This window comes from Triticum dicoccoides, chromosome 6A (assembly GCF_002162155.2).
Source record: "Triticum dicoccoides isolate Atlit2015 ecotype Zavitan chromosome 6A, WEW_v2.0, whole genome shotgun sequence".
In the NCBI taxonomy this organism is placed as follows: Eukaryota; Viridiplantae; Streptophyta; class Magnoliopsida; order Poales; family Poaceae; genus Triticum; species Triticum dicoccoides.
Genome location: NC_041390.1, coordinates 137,505,671 through 137,531,237, shown reverse-complemented (window position 1 = coordinate 137,531,237; position 25,567 = coordinate 137,505,671).

Sequence of the window (25,567 nt, the reverse complement as noted above, 5' to 3'; positions counted from 1 at the left end):
CACCCTTCAGACATGCCAGGAATCCCACGCAGGCTGGCCGAGCACAGCTTAAATATCCAAACAGGATTCAAACCTGTCAAACAGGCTTTTCGGCGTTTTTCCGAACCTAAGATACATGCCATGGAGAGGAGCTAGCAAAGCTATTGGAGGCCGGATTCGTCAGAGATACAAAACATCCGGACTGGCTAGCAAACCTGGTGATGGTACCAAAGAAGGACAAATCCTGGCGCCTGTGTGTTGATTTCAAAGACCTTAACAAGGCTTGCCCAAAGGATCCCTTCCCCCTCCCCCGCATCGACCAAATTATCGACGCTACCGCAGGACACGATTCATTGTGTTTCCTCGACGCATATTCTTGCTACCATCAAATCAAGATGGCAGAACCAGACCAAGCCGCAATGGCATTTATCACACCATACGGGCCATTCTGCTTCAACACGATGCCCTTCGGGCTCAAAAACGCCGGCGCAACATATCAGCGCATGATTCAGACATGTCTGGCAAGCTAGATCGGCAAAACAGTGGAGGCATATGTAGATGATGTGGTCATCAAAACAAGACATGTTGAATCTCTAGTAGACGACTTGAGGCTCACATTTGATAACCTCCGAACATACGACATCAAGCTCAACCCGGAAAAATGCGTTTTCGGCGTTCCAGCCGGAAAGCTCTTGGGCTTCATTGTATCCGGTAGAGGAATTGAAGCAAATCCAGCCAAGATCCGAGCTCTGTCGCAACTGGATATCCCAAAGGACCTCAAACAAATACTAAAGTTAACCGGATGCGTGGCGGCTCTAAGCCGCTTTATCTCCCGCTTGGGAGAGAAGGCCCTACCCCTTTACCGCCTCCTTCGGCGCACCGAACACTTCAAATGGACGGACGCAGCCACAGCCGGACTCGGCGTAATAAAGGCCATACTGGCAACAAACCCAGTCCTGGCCGCGCCAAACATTGGCGAACCAATGCTATTATACATTGCAGCAACACATCAGGTTGTAAGCGCAGTGCTCATCGTCGAACGAGAGCGGACGGACACAAATACCCCCTTCAAAAGCTGGTCTATTATGTGTCCACTGTCCTCACTCCCTGCAAATCACGGTACCCTCATTATCAAAAGATTGCATACGCGGTATTCATGGCATCCCGGAAGCTACGACACTACTTTCAAGAGTGTTCAATAATAGTAGCCTCGGAAGTACCACTTAACGATATTATAAACAACCGTGACGCAATGGGCCGGATTGCGAAATGGGCCATCGAGCTCCTCCCGTTCGACATAACTTATAAGCCACGACGAGCCATCAAGTCACAAGTCTTGGCCGACTTCGTCGCAGAATGGATGGAGGCCGAACTCCCTAAAGAGTACAACACATATTCAAATTGGATCATGCATTTCGACGGCTCCAAGATGTTGGCCGGACTGGGGGCTGGCGTCATTTTGACGTCCCCCATAGGAGACATAGTTCAATACGTACTACAGATTATGTACACGGACTCCAACAATGTAGCCGAATATGAGGCCCTTTTACATGGTCTCCGAATGGCAGTATCCATGGGCATCCAACGCCTAGAGGTGCGCGGGGACTCGAACCTCACAATATCCCAAAAAAATGGAGACTTCGATGCTAAGGATCCAAAAATGGCAGCTTACCGCAATGCCGTCCTAAAAATGTCAGCTCGGTTCGAGGGGCTTGAATTTCACCATATAGCCTGGGAAAATAATCAGGCGGCAGATGTCCTGGCACGCATCGGCGCAAAACGCGATGTAGTCCCCCCCCAACATCTTCTTGGAAAGGCTGTTCAAGCCATCCGTAGCATGGGAAGGGGAGCCGAACAATAACAGCCCGGACCCAACCGCACTGCCCAACACCGACCATTCTGACACAATCGGAGGCTCTGCCAATGAAATAACACCTTCAGCCCACGTAATAATGGCCGTCATCGCCCCGTGGACAGAACCATTCCTCGCCTACCTTACTAGGCAGGAACTCCCCGAGGACCAAAATGAGGCACACTGCATAGTATGGCGATCCAAAGCCTACAGAGTTCACGAGGGAGAGCTTTATAAGAAAAGCACTACCGGAGTCCTTCAAAGGTGCATCTCCGAAGAAGAGGGGCGAAATCTCCTGGCTGAAATTCATGCCGGACTCGGCGGTCATCACGCTGCAGCCTGATCCCTTGTAAGCAAGGCCTTCCGTACAGGCTTTTATTGGCCGACGGCCCGGGCAGACACTCAGGACTTAGTCCAACGATGCACCGGTTGCCAGCTCTTTGCAAACCAAAGCCATATGCCACCCACCGCCCTCCAAACCATCCCCATTACTTGGCACTTCACGGTCTGGGGGCTTGACATGGTTGGACCCCTTAAAGGCGGAACCCACAAGCAAAAATACTTACTGGTCATGGTGGATAAGTTCACCAAATGGATAGAAGCCAAGCCTATTAAGACGGTCGAATCCGGACTGGTGATAGACTTTATATCCGGGGTTGTACACCGTTACGGCGTCCCCCACAGCATCATCACTGATAACAGCACGAACTTCACGCCCGACGAGGTAAAACTTTGGTGCAAAAACATGGGCATCAAGCTCGATTATGCTTCCGTCTATCACCCACAAACTAACGCCCAGGTCGAACATGCAAATGGTCTTATCATGAGCGGCATCAAACCCAGATTAGTGCAGTCCCTCAAGGAATCTAACACGCACTGGGTAGAGGAGCTTGACTCCGTACTCTGGGGGCTGCGAACCACGCCGAATCGCACCACCGGATACACACCATTCTTTATGGTGTACGGCGTAGAGGCAGTTTTGCCTTGCGACATAATTCATGACTCACCTCGAGTGCGCATGTACGAAGAAAGAGAAGCCATGCTCGATCGGCAGGACAGCTTGGACGCATTGGAGGAGGAGCATGACATGGCAAAAGCCTGTTCCGCATTTTATCAACAGCAGGCTCGAAGATACCAAAGCAGAGAAGTACGGGCCAAAAATTACAACGTTGTCGAATTAGTTCTACAACTACCGGACAAGAAAAAGGACAAACTCAAGCCCAAGTGGGAAGGTCCCTTCATAATTGACCAAGTCCTGACTAGTGGAGCGTACCGCCTGCGGGATGCATCGGATAACCGACTCGAGCCAAACCCATGGAACACAGCCCGTCTTTGAAGATTCTATGCCTAGCGCCGGACTCTGTGTTCGTCTCCTTCCTTTGTCCATTTTTTATATTTTCTGTCTTACATTTCTCTTCTTCTCTCTCTCTCTCTCTCTCTCTCTCCCTCTCTCTCTTATAGCCTCTAAAGGCTCATAAAGTGACGCGCTACCCGCGCTCATTAAACATGGGGGCTTCTTTAAACAGAAGCTTATTCATACGGGCTTCATGCCCAACACATGTGTCACACTTCCGCATGTACCTTTTATTCACCAGTATATGCATCGATATGACTTAAGTTTTGGCCAAGCTGGGTTGCCTGGCTCCTGTGCTTACCCCTACGTTCCCAATTGTTCGGCTAGGTGGTAAAGGGAGCACCTCTGCGATTGTTACTGCCGGGTCAGCCGGACATGTACCTCAGACTGGGTGAAGCCGAAAGCTAGCGTTCTTAAGGGAATATTCGGTCGGTGAACTAAAGATGATCTTCTTTTATTTTTATCTATACCGCCCCAGATGTTTTTCCTGTGTTTCTTTTCGTAGCATGGACATGCACCTTAGGGCATGCCTCCCAGGGAAAGGAACCCCTAACGGAACTATTCTCCATGGAAGATGTTTCTTACTAACCATGTAATATAACATACCTTGTCGGGCACTTGTCTGTTCACGCCCTAATGACCCCTACGCCTGGTCTCCATGCATTCCCCGGTTCCTATATAACCGCATGGGAATTCGGACACACTTCGGACCGTCAGGTCCCGAGGCTGAAGCGAAAAGGTCGGCCATGACAAATGATCTACAATCTGGCTAGAAGGCATTATAAATGTCAATTAAATTACATAGTCATTTTGACTGGTTGTATTCCTCTTCAATACCATCTAACAGGCTGTCTAATTTATAGTCCTGCTGGGAATACTTTGCGGCCAACTCTACTTGGCCGTATACTAAGCTTACAGGGATCTCCTTCCCATCGGGCCCTACAGGACCGACCTCGGCCATGTGGTTGGGGTCAGCCTTTGTGTACCGCATCTTCACCATGGCCCAGGCCTCCCTAGCGCCTTGACGGCATGCTGATATCTTCCACAATCGGAAGCGCCACCATGCTCCCTTTAGCTTCTGCGCAAGCTCTCCAAGACCTTCGGGCATGGAGACGGATGGCCACAGGGCCTGGGCGACGCCTTGCATCGCCTGCCGAACTCGATCGAGCAGTTGCGAGAGCTCGGGAAGAAGGTCACCCGTAGAACTGGGCATCTCCTCTGCAGGACGGCTTGTTAGCACACCTACATACATTGCTCTGTTAGTCGACTTCCCCGCCGAACTTTCTTTCAAAAGGTTCATTCAAGCACTTACTAAATATGCCACGCCGAAGCCGCTGATTCTCCTTCACGGAGTCTGACAGCTGGGCACGAACATCTTTCAGCTCGACGCCCAGCTTGGTGTTGGCATCTTGGAGATTGTTCTTCTCCCCCATCACCTTTAGCAGCACCCTGTCACCAGCCTTTAGCTGGCGTAGGAGGTGTTGCCTTTCCGGATTCAATCCGGCGCCATCTGCAATTTCATTTGTCAGATTCGCACCAAAGCCGTGCTTCGCAAAATACTTATCTTTCGAAGTGTATATTACCAGAGGGGGTCTCCTTAGGCACCCCTGCCGCGGCTAGTGTGGCCTCCAGTTGGGCTTTGCACTCTTCCAGCTCCTTGGACAGTAGGGAATTCTTTTCTGTAAGAACCTGCATATCAATGATCCTTAAATCAGTTATTCTAACTGTTTCAAGTCTCGGGGGCTACTGCTATATACATATAATTACCAAAATTTTCTTACCCGTATGTCTTTTACATATTGCTCCGTGGCATTGGCTAGACCATTTTGAGCGGCACGGAGGTGCGCATCTCCCAAGTTGAAGGCATCTAACGCCCCTTGGGAGAAACAGGCGTCGTGAAGAATTGACCGGCGACGCCTGTGGTTCATGGCACTCTCCACCTCAGAATTGGTGGCAGACAACCCGTCCACATCCTCCGTCGGAGGACCGTCTGGCGCGCGCCTTGCGTTCGCCTCCGCCTCCGAACCAGGCTTTGGAGCCTGGCTGGTGGAGGCGTGATTGGCAGCCTCTCCGGGTATAGTCCGGCAAGGTCTCTTAGTCCTGAAGAGAGCACGAGTGTCAATGTGCCTTGAAGGTATAACACTTGGGATAAGGGGGCGCGCCATACCTTTGTGCTGACGCCTCGGTCCGGACTGCACTTCTTTTCGGCCCACGGGGATCTACGGCCCCTCGTTGGCTTGTCACCTCAGGTTCGGCCTTCCGCCTTAAAAACCTCCCCTGCAAAGTTCGGTTGCAATCAGGAAACTGAACACGAGTGAGCGGACACCTATTCGGGGTACTGGGACTTCGATCTTAGGTACCTGGGGCGTCAGGATTAGCCCTGGGTAATCGGCCGTAATGGCCACCAAGGCATTGTCCTCGCTCAATTGATGGAACACTCCATCAATCAGCTCCACAGATATGTCCGGATCCTCTTGAGAGGCCGGGTCAAGGGACCATCCTGGGTCCTCGGGTTGTGGAGGAGGGATGCTTATTTCCTTAACAGCCCGACGCAGTTCCTGTGTTAAAGTCGTCAGACTGAATATTTAACAATGGGAATACAAAACGGATGGACAAGTAAATACGGCCGCTTACCCAGCTCAGGGGATTGTGCATGGAGAATCCACCCTGAGGGTTGACGCAGAGAAATTCCTCATCTTCTCCCTTATACAAAGTGGACAAGATCTTTAGTAGAGCGGCAGCTGAGTCCGGCCCCTTACGACCGTAGCGAGTGGCGTCGTCCTCCCCGTTGAAATCCCACATGGGGTGGCTTCTATACTGAAGCGGCTGCACCCCCCGCATAATGCATTCGGCCATAACCCCGATCATGGTTAGTCCGGAATGGGCTAGCAATCTTATTCGGCCCATCAGGTAAATGATGTCCCTGTCACTTTCCCTCTGGGGGCTCCGTGGGCGCCAGCTTAGGCGCTTCTTTAAGGGAGCACTATTGAATTCAGGGAGGCCAATCCAGACAGGAACCGGCAGCGGGATGTCTTCTATATAGAACCATTCCGAGGGCCAGTCTTCGGATGCCTTCTTTGGGGTTCCGGACAGATATCCGGTCCCGGTGATGCGCCACACTTCGGCTCCGCCCACTTGATACATTGACCCCTTCTTGGAACGGGGCACGAGGCAAAATAGCTCCTTCCATAGTCCGAAATGAGCTTCAACACCCAAGAACAGCTCGCAGAGGGCTACAAAGCCCGCGATATGCAATATTGAGGCAGGCGTGAGATGATGTAGCTGGAGGCCGTAGAACTCCAGCAGCCCCCGGAGAAATGGGTGGATTGGAAATCCGAGCCCCCTTATTAAGTAAGGGACAAGGCACACCCGCTCTCCTTTGGAGGGATTAGGGGCATTCTCTGCTTGCTCTCCGCCGTTGTAGACGGCAAGACCAGCTCGAACCGGGACCATATAGGCCGGGGGGAGAAATCCCTTGGTCTGGAGCGTCACTAGCTCGCTATGCAGGGTGGAACATCTCTCCTAATATCCAGGCTTAGGGCTGGAAGGGCGAGGGGAGGAGTTGCGACGGCTGGCCATGGTGGAATGGACCTTTGTTGGATGCGCTCTGATGAACACTCGCGGAGGGGAGAAGGTGTGGATTGGATCTAAATCCTCGTCCCCTTAAATAGGGCACCTCATTTATGCGGCTAGGGGTGTGAATGTAAAAACACTCAGACTTTTCATATTCGTTTGACACATGGGAAGCGGCCATTATTGGGCGTAGAAGCCAAGGAGCGCAACATCTACAAGAAACCGGACTTTATTCAAACAGGTACACGGAATTTGGAGGAGAACCCACCTTGCAATGCCGAAGACAATCTGCGCGCCGGACTCATTGTCATTGAAGCCTGGTTCGGGGGCTACTGAGGGAGTCCTGGATTAGGGGCTGTTCGGATAGCCGGACTATACCTTCAGCCGGACTCCTGGACTATGAAGATACAAGATTGAAGACTCCGTCCCGCGTCCGGAAGGGACTTTCCTTGGCGTGGAAGGCAAGCTTGGCGATACGCATATGAAGATCTCCTACCATTGTAACCGACTCTATGTAACCCTAACCCTATCCGGTGTCCATATAAACCGGAGGGTTTTAGTCCGTAGGACAACATACACATCAACAATTAAACCATAGGCTAGCTTCTAGGGTTTAGCCTCCTCGATCTCATGGTAGATCTACTCTTGTACTACCCATGTCATCAATATTAATCAAGCAGGACGTAGGGTTTTCCCCCCATCGAGAGGGCCCGAACCTGGGTAAAACTTCGTGTCCCTTGTCTCCTATTACTATCCGGCCTAGACGCATAGTTCCGGACCCCCTACCGAAGATCCGTCGGTTTTGATACCGACAGCGACCGACAAATTCACAAAGTGGCTGGAAGTGGAACCAGTGAGAAAGGTGACAGCACAGTCAGTCGTCAAGTTCTTCAAGGGTCTAGTCTACCATTTTGGTGTGCCCAACAGAGTCATCACCGACAACGGCATGCAGTTCACGAGCCGCACCTTCATGCAGTACATTCAAGACCTCGGCAGCAAGGTCTGTTTTGCTTCTGTTGCCCATCCCTGAAGTAACGGCCAGGCCGAAAGGGCGAATGCAGAAGTGCTGCGAGGCCTCAAGACTAGGACTTTTGACAAGCTGCACAAGTGCGTAAGGCGCTAGGTTGATGAGTTGCCAACAGTTCTTTGGTCGATCAAAACAACGCCAAATCGAGCTATTGGCTAGACATCATTTGCCCTGGTTTATGGGGAAGAGGCAGTTCTCCCCACGGAACTCATATACGGGTCACCTCGAGTGCTCACTTATGATGAGCTTGAGCAAGAGCAGTTACGCCAAGAGGATGTGATGCTCCTTGAGGAAGATCGTCTTCGGGCTGCTGTGCGAGCCGCTCGCTACCAGCTGCCTTGCGTCGCTATCATAGCCGCAAGGTTCACGCCCGATACCTTGAGGAAGGCGACCTTGTTCTTCGGCGGATTCAATCCTCTAAGAATTCAAACAAGTTGACGCCGAAGTGGGAGGACCCTTATCGAGTAATGCGAGTCACCAGGCTTGGCGCAGTCCGCCTGGAGACCGAAGATGGCATTCCAGTGAGCAACTCCTGGAATATCGAACATCTTCGCAAGTTTTACCCCTAAGGCGCGGTTGCCGGGAGCCCCAGCAACCCCCATTTTGTACTAGCCTTTCCGGCAAGGCATGTAACCCTATGTATAAAGCCAGGCGCAGACCCTGAGCATAAATAAATGAAGCGCTGGCGCCCTAGAATTAGCATGCATGCTAGGTTGAGTCTATCTCTCTGTTAGGGTTGATAGTGCCTGGCGGCAACTACACCCTAGCATAGAGGTCGAGTGCGTGTTCTTTTGTCTCTTTCAGTCCTCTTTTTTGGATCGCAGGTTACGCAAGCATTCCTACAGAGCCATTTGGAGAAAAGAAGATGGATCGACACCCTGATCCCGGCGAGCCAAGGTTGCCGGGGGGGGCTGCAAGTTCAGATGAGTTTTATCTCCCCTGCTATGCGTTTCTGTATGAAACTTGAACGCATGAAACCTCCCTCGTTCCTGCGCCACCGTGCTCCCTCCTCCCCATGCCCGAAATCCCTTTCAGGCCGGAGTCTGGTTGTAGTTGCGGTGGAAGGGAAACAAGCAAGGTGCCCGATCCTACTCTACCCCTGTCGGCGTTCTGAGAACGGGGGTCCCCAGACTTGCCTGCCTGCAGCCCACGGCGTGGCTCTGCGAGCGGGCCCGTACGGTCCATCTTCACTGGCAAGCACTCAAGACTCGTGAGACGGACGACGCAAGACCTCCTCAGGAGCGGCCTCACCGGGTCGGTTCGCAAGGGGCGGAAAGTTCAAGGCAAGGCAAACCTCGCGAGGTTCTCGTGACGTGAGCCATGACGATCAAGGCTAGGCGGGCGCCAGTCTATGCAGCGTTCTTGTTTCCTCTTTGGTGCTAAGGAAGCAAGCGCAGGCGCGGAGTACCGAGGCATCAAGCAAACGTTTCCATATCGGTGCAACGAGACCAAGACCAGCAGGACGACAGGAGGAGGTCACCTTGGAGCCCAAGGCGGTGTCACCACGAGAGCCTTTGGCAGGCGAAGACTGCTTTTGTCAGGACAAGTTGTACTAGTTGTCCCCTTTCAAATTGGCCGTTGTGGGATCCCTTCCCACTCAATAATTGGGAAGAGGACCGGGGCCTCTATAGATAGTACTAGCTACCACCATAGGAGGCAACTCATCAAGAGACAACTGAGCCTCAGGATCGATCTGATCTCGAGCCAACCCTTAGTCACACTCAAGCACAAGAACACCTCAACCTCAGGAAGCTGTTCTTCCCCTTGTACTGTTCATCCATAGCCCAAGAGCCAATCCACCACCACCACACTGGAGTAGGGTATTACACTACAACGGTGGCCTGAACCTCCCTTGTGTTGTGAGTTCGTCGAGTTAGCCCTTGAGATCTTAGCAAGCTAGGACGTGGATCGGTAGGGGGAAATCTTCGCTCGCACCCCATTGTTCGAAACTTGAGGGTTTTGCCGGAACCCATGATCTGACATTTGGCGCACCAGGTAGGGGTGCGCCGAAGCTTCCCTTCCGTCACTCCGCATCCCATCACTTCATCGTCTCCATGGCGGATGCATGCTGCGCCCACGCCAAGCGCTGGGCTGCCCTCGCCACCCACGTTGCTCAGACGGCCCTTGTCGGCGGGCCACCCCGTTGTTCCCCGTCGCCTGCCGCCAACGCCGCCACCGGCCCGGTGGGGAACGAGCAGCAAGCGTCCTCGTTGCACCCCTCGGTGCGACAGGATGGCCGCACCGCCAATCCATCGCTGACTCCCGCTGGTTCATTGTCTCACGCCCATCGCGCTCCAGCGGACGCGCGGGCCACGCTCCTCATGGCGCACGAGCTCCTGCGCTACCGCCCAGTCGATGACCTCCATGAGGACTGGCTCGACCACATCACCGAGCTTGTCAGCGCTGTAGGGGGCCCCCCTGCACCGTCCCTCTCGCTGCCTCGCCCTCCGCTAGCTACGGGTGACGTAGCTCACGGAGCACCTCTACCACCTCTGCACCAAGACGGCACCCTGGCGCCAAGGCGCGCGGCTCCACGGTGCGACTCACCGCGTCCGGCGCCCGCGTGAAGAAAGAAGCTGTCAAGAAGTCCCTCGACCGCAAGAGAACGCCCCACCACTCCCTGCAACGCCGCGCCAGGATCGTTTGCTATGGCAGGGCCCCGCGCCGCTTGCCGTAGCGGCACGCGGGCGCCAAGACCAAGCTCCACCTCCAAGACGGGCCCCGGTGACCATGGCCGGCTGCCGCGCCTTCACCCCCGAGCTGCGTAGCGTCGCCTGGCCGGGCAAGTTCAAGCCAGATTTGCCTCCTCGCTACGACGGCACTCCCGACCCCGCAGAGTTCCTGCAGCTCTACGAGCTGAGCATCAAGGCGGCCAACGGCGACGAGAAAGTCAGGGCGAACTGGTTCCCCATGGCGCTCAAAGACGGTGCTCGGACATGGCTCTTGAACCTGCCTCCAGGCTCGATCTCCTCCTGGGACGAGATGGGCGACCGCTTCGTCACCAACTTCCACGGCACTCGCGACCGCCCACCGGCCGTGGGTGACCTACGCCGCGTCAAGCAACAACCAGGAGAGACCCTCCAGAAGTACATCCAGCGCTTCAACAACGTTCGCCTCAAGATCCCCAAGGTGACGGACGAGGCCATCATCTCCGCGTTCTTTGATGGCATCCGCGACGTCAAGATGAAGGAGGAGCTCACCATCCACGAGGAGTTGTGCACATCCTTGGAGCTGTTCAACCTGGCGACCAAGTGTGCAAGAGCTGAGGAGGGGCACCTCTCCCTCCTCAAGCTCCCGGCTACGGACCCAGAGGAGAAGAAAGCCAAGGCCAAGGACGTGAAGCGCAAGGGAGCAGCCGTGCTCACGGCAGAGCCAGACACCAAGCGCGGCAGAGACCAGCCCGAGTCATCCAAGAGCAGCCGACCGTTCTGCGCCTTCCATAACCTGCATACCCACAACACCAACGACTATCAAGAGCTCAGAGCCATTCGAGAAGGACGCTTCGGTCGACGCCCCGAGCGCAACGACCGGGGCTACGGCCGAGGAGGAGGACGTGGTCCGTGCCAGGAGTGGCGCGACCGGCCTCGTGAGGACCGCTGGCAGGATCAGCCTCGTGAGGGCACCTGGAGGGACCAGCCTCGTGAGGATCATCCTCAGGGCAACGCCTATCTTCCTCCACTACCACCGCCACCAAGGAGGAACGACGACCACCATCAAGACGAGGGGGCTGGGGGCTTCCAAGAGCCGCGTGGTATCACCTGCATCTTGGGAGGAGCTCAGGCCCCAGCCTCACAGCGTATCTTCAAATAGTTTGCTCATGAAGTGAATGCAGTCCTCCCCAAGCTCGAGGCCACGCGCCTGCTCAGATGGTCCAAGTGCGCCATCACCTCCAGTTCGGCAGATCAGCTCAAGTGTGCGGCCACTGTTGGTGTTCTCACCATGCTCTGTTCACTAGTCATCAGCAATGTACAAGTCACCAAGACTCTCATCGACGATGGCGCAGGGCTCAACATCCTGTCCGTCGACACGTTCGACAACCTCCAAGTGCCGTATGACCAGCTTCAGCCTACCAAGCCTTTCTCAGGAGTGACCGACGGTTCCACCACACCGATAGGGCAGATCCGCCTCCCTGTCACCTTCGGAGAGTGCAACAACTACCGCACCAAACTCATCGAATTCGACATTGCGCACATCCGCCTGCCGTACAACGCCATCCTCGGGTATCCAGCCCTGGCCAAGTTTATGGCGGTGACCCACCAGGGCTACAATGTCCTCAAGATGCCAGGAAGTGGCGGAATCATCACGGTCCCATGTGAAGAAAGAGACGCGGTGTGCTCCCTCGAGCGTGCCTTCCAAGCTGCAGCAATCGACGACCCCGACAGCAAGAGCGAGTGCCCTCCTGAGGCCACCCCCAAGAAGAAGAAGCATCTACGCCGTGCAGGACCTCAGGAGGGTGGCATCGTGAGCGGTACCTGATACGTCTCCATCGTATCTACTTTTCCAAACACTTTTGCCCTTGTTTTGGACTCTAACTTGCATGATTTGAATGGAACTAACCCGGGCTGACGCTGTTTTCAGCAGACTTTCCTTGGTGTTATTCATGCGCAGAAACAAAAGTTCTCGGAATGACTTGAAACTCCACGGAACATCTATTCACAAAATAAGAAAAATACTAGAAGAAAAATCCATGTCATGCGGCCCACACCATGTCCACGAGGGTGGAGGGCGTGCCTGCCCCCCTTTGGCGCACCCCCCTACCTCATGAGCCCCCTAACGCTCCACCGACCTCCACTCCAACTCCATATATTCACTTTCGGGGAGAAAAAATCAAGGAGAAGGATTCATCACGTTTTACGATACGGAGCCGCCGCCAAGCCCTAAAACCTCTCGGGAGGGCTGATCTGGAGTCCGTTCGGGGCTCCGTAGAGGGGAATCTATCACCGTCGTCATCATCAACCATCCTCCATCACCAATTTCATGATGCTCACCGCCGTGCGTGAGTAATTCCATCATAGGCTTGCTAGACGGTGATGGGTTGGATGAGATTTATCATGTAATTGAGTTAGTTTTGTTAGGGTTTGATCCCTAGTATCCACTATGTTCTGAGATTGATGTTGCTATGACTTTGCTATGCTTAATGCTTGTCAATAGGGCCCGAGTGCCATGATTTCAGATCTGAACCTATTATGTTTTCATGAATATATGTGAGTTCTTGATCCTATCTTGCAAGTCTATAGTCACCTACTATGTGTTATGATCCGGCAACCCCGAAGTGACAATAATCGGGACCACTCCTAGTGATGACCATAGTTTGAGGAGTTCATGTATTCACTATGTGTTAATGCTTTGTTCTGGTACTCTATTAAAAGGAGGCCTTAATATCCCTTAGTTTCCATTAGGACCCCGCTGCCATGGGAGGGTAGGACAAAATATGTCATGCAAGTTCTTTTCCATAAGCATGTACGACTATATTCAGAATACATGCCTACATTACATTGATGAATTGGAGCTAGTTCTGTGTCACCCAATGTTATGACTGTTACATGATGAACCACATCCGACATAATTCTCCATCACCGATCCAATGCCTATGAGCTTTTCACATATTGTTCTTCGCTTATTTACTTTTCCATTGCTACTGTTACAATCACTACAAAACCCAAAAATATTACTTTTGCTACCTTTACCACTACTATCATATTACTTCGCTACTAAATACTTTGCTGCAGATAGTAAGTTATCCAGGTGTGGTTGAATTGACAACTCAACTGCTAATACTTGAGAATATTCTTTGGCTCCCCTTGTGTCGAATCAATAAATTTGGGTTGAATACTCTACCCTTGAAAACTGTTGTGATCCCCTATACTTGTGGGTTATCAAGACTATTTTCTAGCACCGCTGCCGGGGAGCATAGCTCTATTCTTTGAGTCACTTGGGATTTATATCTGCTGGTCACTATGAAGAACTTGAAAGGCGCTAAGACAACAATTTATCCCTCAACTACGAGGGGAGGTAAGGAACTGCCATCTAGCTCTGCACTTCATTCACCTTCTGTTTTGAGTAAGCTTGCGACACCTAAACCTGCTTCTGCTATTCATTCTGATATGTCGCATGTTATTGATGATGCCACTTCTGCTATGCATGATATTTATGATGAAACTACTTCTATGCTTGATACTACTGTGCCACTTGGTGAATTTCTTGATGAACAACTTGCTAGGGCTAGAGAGAATGAAATTATTGATAATTTTGATGAAAGTGATGATGAGGACTCTTCCCCTAATAAATATGAATTGCCTGTTGTGCCTGGGGGCTATGTTATGGATGAAGCAGTTGCTAACGAAATTTTTTCTTGCAAAGATAGATATGATGTTAAAAATTATTGGCTAAATGGAAGTAGCAATCTCTTAATGCTAGAATGAAACCTGATCCTGCTTTTGCTACTTCACCTATATGTGTTACTGATAAGGATTATGAATTCTCTATTGATCCTAATATAATTACTTTGGTTGAATCTGATCCTTTTCACGGCTATGAATATGAAACTATTGTGGCACATCTTACTAAATTAAATGATATAGCCACCCTGTTCACTAATGATGAGAGAACCCGCTACCTTTATATCCTTAAAATATTTCTGTTCTCGTTAAAGGGTGATGCTAAGACTTGGTTTAATTCTCTTGATCCTGGTTGTGTGCGTAGTCCCCAGGATATGATTTATTACTTCTCTGCTAAATATTTCCCTGCTCATAAGAAACAAGCTGCTTTGAGGGAAATTTATAATTTTGTGCAAATTGAAGAAGAGAGTCTCCCACAAGCTAGGGGGAGGCTTATCCAAGTACTTAATGCTTTGCCTGATCATCCTCTTAAGAAAAATGAAATACTTGATATCTTTTATAATGGACTAACCGATGCTTCCAGAGATTATCTAGATAGTTGTGTTGGTTCTGTTTTGAGGGAGAGAATACCGGATGAAGCTGAAATTCTATTGAATAATATGTTGGCAAATGAAAATAATTGGACAGTTCTGGAGCCAGCTCCTGAGCCTATTCCTAAACCAACTCCGAAGAAGAGAGGTGTTCTATTTCTCAGTCCTGAAGATATGCAAGAGGCAAAGAAATCTATGAAAGAAAAGGGTATTAAAGCTGAAGATGTTAAGAATTTACCTCCTATTGAAGAAATACATGGTCTTAGTCTAACGCCTGTTGAAGAAACTCATGGTCTTGATAACCCGACACAGGTAGTAAAGGTAAATTCTCTCTATAGATATGATAAAGCTGAAATCCCTCCTACTAAAATTGCTAGCCAATGCTTTGATGAGTTTGATAACTTCATAGTTAGGCAAGAAGATTTTTATGCTTATTTTGGTAGACAATTAAAACAAAATGCTTATACGCATGAACACTTGGGTGATTATATGTCTAGAGTTAAAGGTGAACTTAAACTCATTAGTAAACATGCTTCTATGGTTACCACTCAAGTAGAACAAGTACTTATATCTCAAATTGATTTGCTCAATGAATTGAATAGTAAGAATAATGATTATGCTGTTAGAGTGGCTACTAGAACTAGTAAAATGACTTAGGAACCTTTGTATCCTGAAGGCCACCCTAAGAGAATTGAGCAAGATTCTAAGAGAAATAATATTGATGCACCTAGTCCTTCTAAAAGGAAGAAAAATAAAAATGATAGGACTTTGCATGCTTCCAGTGAACCTGTTGCTGAAACACCTGAGAATCCAAATGATATTTCTATCTCTGATGCTGAAACACAATCTGGTAATGAACATGAGCCTAGTGAAAATGTCAATGATGATGTTCATGATGATGCTCAACCTAGTAATGATAATGATGTAGAAATTGAACCTGTTGTTGATCTTGATAACCCACAATCAAAGAATCAACGTTATGATAAGAGAGACTTTGTTACTAGGAAACATGGTAAAGAAAGAGAACCATGGGTTCAGAAACCCATGCCTTTTCCTCCCAAACCATCCAAGAAAAAGGATGATGAGTATTTGAGCGCTTTGCTGAAATGATTAGACCTATCTTTTTGCGTATGCGTTTAACTGATATGCTCAAAATGAATCCTTATGCTAAGTACATGAAAGATATTGTTACAAATAAAAGAAAGATACCGGAAGCTGAAATTTCCACCATGCTTGCTAATTATACTTTTAAGGGTGGAATACCTAAGAAACTAGGAGATCCAGGGGTACCAACTATACCATGCTCCATTAAAAGAAACTATGTTAAAACTGCTTTATGTGATCTTGGAGCCGGTGTTAGTGTTATGCCTCTCTCTTTATATCGTAGACTTGATTTGAACAAGTTGACACCTACTGAAATATCTTTGCAAATGGCTGATAAATAAACTGCTATACCCGTCGGTATTTGTGAGGATGTGCCTGTTGTGGTTGCAAACATTATTATTTTAACAGACTTTGTTATTCTTGATATTCCCGAGGACGATAGTATGTCTATTATTCTTGGAAGACCTTTTTTGAATACTGCAGGGGCTGTTATTGATTGCAACAAAGGCAATGTCACTTTTCATGTTAATGGTAATGAGCATATGGTACACTTTCCGAGGAAACAACCTCATGTTTATAGTATCAATTCTATTGGAAAAATTCCATCGATTATTTTTAGAGGTTTTGAATTTCCTCTTCCTACTGTCAAGAAGAAATATGATATTCTTATTATAGGGGATGTTCATATCCCCGTTGAGGTAACATAGTGTTATTCGAAATTTCTCTGGTTCCATGTTAGTCGGAATGAGTTTGTTAACAAGACCTGATCAACCTTGTTAGTGGATTCCTTTTGATGAGCATGAGATGGATGAAACTAGAAGGCACAACCTTCTGTACACTCTTTCTACTTTCTGTTATTTAGTTGAAATAAAGTAAAAATAGTATTTTCCTATCTGTTTTCTGATTTATCCGTGCAATATAAAAATACCCTAAAATAAAAGTTCTCCAAATGCCCTGAAAATGGAATATGATTTTTTCTGGAATTTTTGAGAATATCTGGCATTGAGAACACAACATGAGGGGCAAGCACCTGGCCACGAGGGTGGATGGCGCGCCCTACCCCCTAGGGTACGCCCCCTGCCTCGTGGGCCCATGGTGGCTCCCCTACACTTATTCCTGCACCCACACACTTCTTCCTCCCAAAAAAATCACCATCCAGCTCAAGCACGAGTTCTAGCTCATTTTGCTGCAATTTTTGATCTCCTTGCTCAAAGCACCTCTCACAAAACTACTTGGGAAGATTGTTCCTTGGTATGTGACTCCTCCATTGATCCAATTAGTTTTTGTTCTAGTGCTTTATTCATTGCAAAATTGTGCTGCCTAGGTGACCATGTTCTTGAGCTTGCATGTCAAATTTATATGGTTCCAAGCAGTTCTAATGCTTGATATGGGCTCTAGGCACTTGTAGGAGTAGTTTCTATCAATTTTGATGAGCTTGGTTCACTTTTATTTTGAAGTTACTAAAAATTTCAGAAATTTTTCGGAGGAAGAAATATGCTTAGGAAAATGTTCCAAGGTGGTTCTTCAAGGAAGCAAGGACCCAGGCTTGCAATGCGTGATGCTGACGATGAGCCACCAAGGGACGCTCCAGTGCGGCCTTGTGAATGGCCTTCAGAAAACTTTATGGATCTAGCAGGAATCAAGGAAGAATTTAACACATATTTGCATAACGCTGATCTTGTGAGCTTCGAGGCATAGAAGTGCCGCCAATACCACTATCTCACTAGTTCATTTGTGAGGAGGTTTGAATTTTCATCTTCACGTAACTCTCCAACTGTCCTGTTTGATCTCTATGAAAAATCCTATACTATGGACTTAGAGGATTTTACCACTACTTGCAAACTTCCACAACGGGGTAGTGCTAGTGAACCCCGCAAATCTGAATTTAGAAATTTTCTTGCTAGTTTAACTGTGGAGGAATCTAGAGATATAGCACAAGCTACCATAGGGAGCATTCATTTTCCTACTATACATTATTTTGCTCTCTTCATAGGTAGGTGCATAAATGGTAAAGATGAAGCATGTCACATGTGTGTCCCTGATCTCAGTATTCTTAGGAGTGTTGTGTTAGGAGACAAAACTTATAACTTGGGAGCCATTGTTGCATGTAGGTTGCATCATAATAGATTTAATGGAGATTTCTTTGGAGGAATATATGCAACCCGCTTAGCTGATTTTCTTGGTGTGGACATTTGTGAGGATGATATTGAGTTGCCTCCTACTTATTTAGACTATAATGCTATGGTCCACCACCAGTTTATCGAGAGGAATGAATCACCTCTCCGGTATCGCCTAATCTTTGACAAACGTCGTGTTGTCCGTATTACTGTCCCTACTCCTGCCTTCTTTGACTATTAGGCAAAAGGAAGATATGTTATTACCAGAGAGGAGGCAGATGAGTACGAGAGGAGGGCGGAGGCAGCTCGCCGCCACGCTGCAGCTCAGGAGGCAATAACTGCCGCAGCTCAGTATGATCCCGGTAACAACTATGGATATCCGCCAGGCCATTCGTGGCAATGAACCAACTTAGGCCAAAAGCCTAAGCTTGGGGGAGTAAGTATCTCTCACTGACATTACATTTATGTTCACACACACTCATTGCTAGACGTCGGTGCTCATGCTCTTTCACTATAATATCCATGCTAGTTTATTTTCTTTTTCTTGCTTTCTTCTTGTGTGTTTGATAAACCTTAAGAAAAACCAAAAATATTAGTGTAGCTTTTAGTTTGTTTACTTTTCTTGCTGTAGTAGTAATAACTAAAAAGAAAACTCAAAAAGATTTCTTGTTCTTCTTTTTGCTTGTTGGGAGCTTTCCCGTGTAAATAATTTTTATTTCTTTTCTTTTCTTTGGGGGTCGTTAGGTGAAGACCATTATTAAATTGTTGAAGTGGCTCTTATATGCATTATTGTTGATTTAACCAAGAGCCCATATTGCCTTGTCTTCTCCTGTTTATTGAATGCTCGCAGATTCCAGCTTAGTCCAATGCACATGCACTCTTATTATTTTCACTCCGTTCAGTCGTGCAAGTCAAAGGCAATTATGACGATATATGATGGACTGACTGAGATGAGAAAAGCTGGTATGAACTCGACCTCTCTTGTTTTTGTAAATATGATTAGTTCATCGTTCCTGATTCAGCCTATTATGAATAAACATGTTTGCAATGACAATTAGAGATCATAGTTGCTCGTGCCATGCTTGATTAGCTATGAGTTATAATGGTTTACCTTGCGTGCCAACATGCTATTAAAATGGTTGTGATGCGGTATGATGGGGTGGTATCCTCCTTTGAATGATTTAAGTGACTCGACTTGGCACATGTTCACACATGTAGTTGAAACAAAATCAACATAGCCTTCACGATATTTATGTTCATGGTGGATTATATCCTACTCATGCTTGTACTCAGTGTCTATTAATTTTAATGCATGTTAATGACTGTTGTCGCTCTCTAGTTGGTCGCTTCCCAGTCTTTTGCTAGCCTTAACTTGTACTAAGCGGGAATACTACTTGTGCATCCAATCCCTTAAACCCCAAAGTATTCCATATGAGTCCACTATACCTTCCTATATGCGGTATCTACCTGCCGTTCCAAGTAAATTTGTATGTGCTAAACTCTAAACCTTCAAATAAACATTCTGTTTTGTATGCTCGAATAGCTCATGTATCAACTAGGGTTGTCCGTATCTTCCATGCTAGGTGGGTTATTCTCACGATGAGTGGACTCCGGTCCTCATTCACGAGAAAATGGCTGGTCACCGAGATGCCCAGTCCCATGCTTTATGCAAACTAAATCAAAATAATTGCAAACAAAACTCCCCCTGGGACTGTTGCTAGTTCGAGGCACTCGTTGTTTCGAGCAAGCCATGGATTGATGCTTGTTGGTGGAGGGGGAGTATAAACTTTACCATTCTGTTTGGGAACCGCCTATAATGTGTGTAGCATGGAAGATATCGCCATCTCTTGGTTGTTATGTTGACAATGAAACTATGCCGCTCAAAATATTATTTATCTCTATTTCAAAACCGAGCTCTGCCACCTCTACAAATCCCTGCTTCCCTCTGCAAAGGGCCTATCTATTTACTTTTTTTGTTGAGGCATCACCCTCTTATTAAAAAGCACTAGCTAGAGAGCGCAGCTGTCATTTGCATCCATTACTATTAATTTATATTGGGTATGACTATGACAGGGTCTCTTTTACCATGAATTACAATGTCTAGTCAGTCCTTGTTCTTTAAAGGTGCTCTGCATTTATGTTTTGCGGTCTCAGAAAGGGCTAGCGAGATACCATCTTGTTATATCATATCATGATTGTTTTGAGAAAGTGTTGTCATCCGAGATTTATTATTATTGCTCGCTAGTTGATTATGACATTGATATGAGTAAACATGAGACCTAAGAGTTATTGCAAATGTGGTTAGCCATAATCTTTGCTGAAAACTTGAATGCTGGCTTTACGTATTTACAACAACGAGAGCAAACAGAGTTTGTAAAAGTTTTTCTTTATCACTTTCAGTTTATCAACTGAATTGCTTGAGGAGAAGCAAAGATTTCAGCTTGGGGGAGTTGATACGTCTCCATCGTATCTACTTTTCCAAACACTTTTGCCCTTGTTTTGGACTCTAACTTGCATGATTTAAATGGAGCTAACCCAGACCGACGCTGTTTTCAGCAGACTTTCCATGGTGTTATTTATGTGCAGAAACAAAAGTTCTCGAAATGACCTGAAACTCCATGGAACATCTATTTGCAAAATAAGAAAAATACCCGAAGAAAAACTCCACGGACAGGGTGTGGGCCCCCTGATGTTCCGTGAAGTTTGAGGTCATTCCGAGAACTTTTGTTTTCTGCCCATAAAACAACATCACGGCAATTCTGCTGAAAACAGCGTCAGTCCAGGTTAGTTCCATTCAAATCATTTAAGTTAGAGTCCAAAACAAGGGCAAAAGTGTTTGGAAAAGTAGATACGATGGAGACGTTTCAACTTCCCCAAGCTTAAACCCTTGCTTGTCCTCAAGCAATTCAGTTGATAAACTGAAAGAGAAAGAAAAACTTTCACAAACTCTGTTTGCTCTTGTTGTTGTAATTATGTAAAGCCAGCATTCAAGTTTTCAACAAGGATTATGACTAGCCACATTTGCAATAATTCTCAGGTCTCATGATTACTCATATCAATAGCATAATCAACTAGCGAATCATAATAATAAATCTCGGATGACAACACTTTCTCAAAAACAATTATAATATGATATAACAAGATGGTATCTCGCTAGCCCTTTCAGAGACCGCAAAACATAAATGCAGAGCACCTTTAAAGATCAAGGACTGACTAGACATTGTAATTCATGGTAAAAGAGATCCAATCATAGTCATACCCAATATAAATTAACATTAATGAATGCAAATGACAGTTGTGCTCTCCAGCTAGTGCTTTTTAATAAGAGGGTGATGACTCAACATAAAAGTAAATAGATAAGCCCTTCGCAGAGGGAAGCAGGGATTTGTAGAGGTGCCGGAGCTCGGTTATGAAATAGAGATAAATAATATTTTGAGAGGCATACTTTCATTGTCAACATAACAACTAAGAGATGGCGATATCTTCCATGCTACACACATTATAGGCGGCTCCCAAACAGAATGGTAAAGTTTATACTCCCCCTCCACCAACAAGCATCAATCCATGACTTGCTCAAAACAACGAGTGTCTCCAACTAGCAACAGTCCCAGGGGGAGTTTTGTTTGCAATTATTTTGATTTAGTTTGCATAAAGCATGGGACTGGGCATCCCGGTGACCAGCCATTTTCTCGTGAATGAGGAGCGGAGTCCACTCCTCTTGAGAATAACCCGCCTAACATGGAAGATAAGGGCAGCCCTAGTTGATACATGAGCTATTCGAGCATACAAAACAAAATGTTTATTTGAAGGTTTAGAGTTTGGCACATACAAATTTACTTGGAACGGCAGGTAAATACCGCATATAGGAAGGTATTGTCGACTCGTATGGAATAACTTTGGGGTTTAAGCGATTGGATGCACAAGCAGTATTCCCGCTTAGTACAAGTGAAGGCTATCAAAGGACTGGGAAGCGACCAACTAGAGAGCGACAACAGTCATGCACATGCATTAAAATTAATAAACATTGGATGCAAGCATGAGTAGGATATAATCCACCATGAACATAAATATCGTGAAGGCTATGTTGATTTGTTTCATCTACATGTGTGAACATGTGCCAAGTCAAGTCACTTAAATCATTCAAAGGAGGACACCACCCCATCATACCACATCACAACCATTTTAATAGCATGTTGGCACGCAAGGTAAACCATTATAACTCATAGCTAATCAAGCATGGCACGAGCAACCATGATCTCTAATTGTCATTGCAAACATGTTTATTCATAATAAGCTGAATCAAGAACGATGAACTCATCATATTTACAAAAACAAGAGAGGTCGAGTTCATACCAGCTTTTCTCATCTCAGCCAGTCCATCATATATCATCATAATTGCCTTTCACTTGCATGACCGAACGATGTGAATAATAATAAGAGTGCACGTGCATTGGACTAAGCTGTAATCTGCGAGCATTCAATAAACAGGAGAAGACAAGGTAATATGGGCTCTTGGTTAAATCAACATTAATGCATATAAGAACCACTTCAACAATTTAAATATGGTCTTCACCTATTGACCCCCAAAGAAACGAAAAGAAATAAAACTATTTACACGGGAAAGCTCCCAACAAGCAAAAGAAGAACGGGAAATATTTTTGGTTTTTGTTTTTAATTTTTACTACTACAGCATGAAAGTAAACTAGCTAGAAGCTATTACTATTTTTTTTGGTTTTTCTTAAGGTTTAACAAACACACAAGTAGAAAGCAGGAAAAAGAAAATAAACTAGCATGGATATTACAGTGAAAGAGTATGAGCACCGACATCTAGCAATGAGTGTGTGTAAACATAAATGTACTGTCGGTGGGAAATACGTACTCCCCCAAGCTTAGGCTTTTGGCCTAAGTTGGTTCATTGCCAGGGATGGCCTGGCGGATACCTGTAGGTGTAGACTATTGCCGCCTGAGCTGCAGCGTGGCGTCAGGCTGCCTTTGCTCTCCTCTCATACTCATCTGCCTCCTCTCTGGTAATGGTATATCTTCCTTTTGTCTGAGAATCAAAGAAGGCAGGAGCAGGGAGAGTAATACGGACAACATGTCATTTGTTAAATATTAGTCGATACTGGAGAGGTGATTCAGTCCTCTCGACAAACTGATGGGAGGCCATAGAATTAATATCTAAATAAGCAGGAGGTAACTCCATATCACCCTCATGAACGTCCACCTCAAGAAAATTAGCTAAGTGGGTTGCATAAATTCCTCCAAAGAAATCTCCATTATATCTAATATGATGCAACCTACGAGCTACAATGGCTCCCATATGATAAGATTGGTCTCCTAACACAGCACTCCTGAGAATGCTAAGGTCAGGGACACACATGTGACATGCTTCATCCTTAGCATTTATGCACCTACCTATGAAGAGAGCAAAATAATGTATAGCGGGAAAGTGAATGCTCCCTATGGTAGTTGCGTTATATCTCTAGATTCCCCTTCAATTATGCCAGCAAGAAAGTCTCTAAATTCAGATTTACGGGGATCAATAGTACTACCCCATTGTGGAAGTTTGCAAGCAAAAGTAAAATCCTCTAAGTCCATGGTATAAGATTTGTCATAAAGATCAAACATGACTGAAGGAGAATTACGCGAAGATGAAAATTCAAACCTCCTCACAAATGAGCTAGTGAGTTGATGGTATTGGGGGCATTTGTCTGCCTCAAAGTCCACAAGATCGGCGTTACGCAAATATGCATTAAATTCTTCTTTGATTCCCGCTCGATCCATAAAATTTTCCAAAGGCCATTCACAGGGCGGCACTGGAGCGTCCCTTGGGGGCTCCTCATCAGCATCACGCATTGCAATCCTAGGGCCTTGCTTCCTTGAAGAACCACCTTGGAACATCTTCCTAAGCATATTATTTTCTCTGAAAAATATCTGAAATTTTTAGTAACTTAAAACAAAAGTGAACCAACTTCAATAAAATTGATAGCAACTTCTCCTACAAGTGCCTAGAGCCTATATCAAGCATTAGAACTACTTGGAACCATATAAATTTGATATGCAAGCTCAAGAACATGGTCACCTATGCAGCACAAATTTGCAATGAATAAAGCACTAGAACAAAAACTAATTGGACCAATGGAGGAGTCACATACCAAGGAACAATCTCCCCAAGCAGTTGTCCGAGAGGTGCTTTGAGCAAGGAGATCGAAAATCGCAGCAAAGTGAGCTAGAACTCGTGCTTGAGCTGGTTATTCATGTTTGGGGGAGGAAGAAGAAGAGGATGGGTGCAGGAATAAGTGGAGGAGGGCCACCGTAGCCCCACGAGGCAGGGGGCGTGCCCTGGGGGGTAGGGCGCGCCCTCCACCCTCGTGGCCAGGTGGCAGCTTCCCCCGTGGTGTTTTCAGTACCAAAAATCCTCAAATATTCCCGAAAAAATCATATTAAATTGGCATGGCATTTGGGGGACTTTTATTTTTGGGATATTTTATATTGCACGAATAAATGAGGAAACAGACAGAAAAATACTATGTTTACTTTATTTCAACTAAATAACAGAAAGTGGTACATAAGGTTGTGCTTCTAGTTTCATCCACCGCATGCTCATCAAAAGGAATCCACTAACAAGGTTGATCAAGTCTTGTTAACAAACTCATTCTGATTAACATGGAACCGGAGAAATTTTGAATAACACTAAGTTACCTCAACGGGGATATGCACATCCCCTATAATAAGAATATCATATTTCTTCTTGACAGTAGGAAGAAGAAATTCAAAACCTCCAAAAATAATCGATGGAATTTTTCCAATAGAGTTGATACTATGAACTTGAGGTTGTTTCCTCGGAAAGTGTACCGTATGCTCATTACCATTAACATGAAAAGTGACATTGCCTTTGTTGCAATAAATAACAGCCCCTTTAGTATTCAGAAAAGGTCTTCCAAGAATAATAGACATACTATCATCCTCGGGAATATCAAGAATAACAAAGTCCGTTAAAATAGTAACGTTTGCAACCACAACAGGCACATCCTCACAAATACCGACAGGTATAGCAGTTGATTTATCAACCATTTGCAAAGATATTTCAGTAGGTGTCAACTTATTCAAATCAAGTCTACGATATAAAGAGAGGCATAACACTAACACCAGCTCCAAGATCACATAAAGTAGTTTTAACATAATTTCTTTTAATGGAGCATGGTATAGTAGGTATTCCTGGATCTCCAAGTTTCTTCGGTATTCCACCCTTAAAAGTATAATTAGCAAGCATGGTGGAAATTTCAGCTTCCGGTATCTTTCTTCTATTAGTGACAATATCTTTCATATATTTAGCATAAGGATTCAATTTGAGCATATCATTTAATCGCATACGCAAAAAGATAGATCTAATCATTTCAGCAAAGCGCTCAAAATCCTCATCATCCTTTTTCTTGGATGGTTTAGGAGGAAATGGCATGGGTTTCTTAACCCATGATTCTCCTTCTTTACCATGTTTCCTAGCAACAAAGTCTCTTTTCTCATAACGTTGATTATTTGATTGTGGGTTATCAAGATCAACAACAGGTTCAACTTCTACATCATTATCATTACTAGGTTGAGCATCATCATGAACATCATCATTAGCATTTTC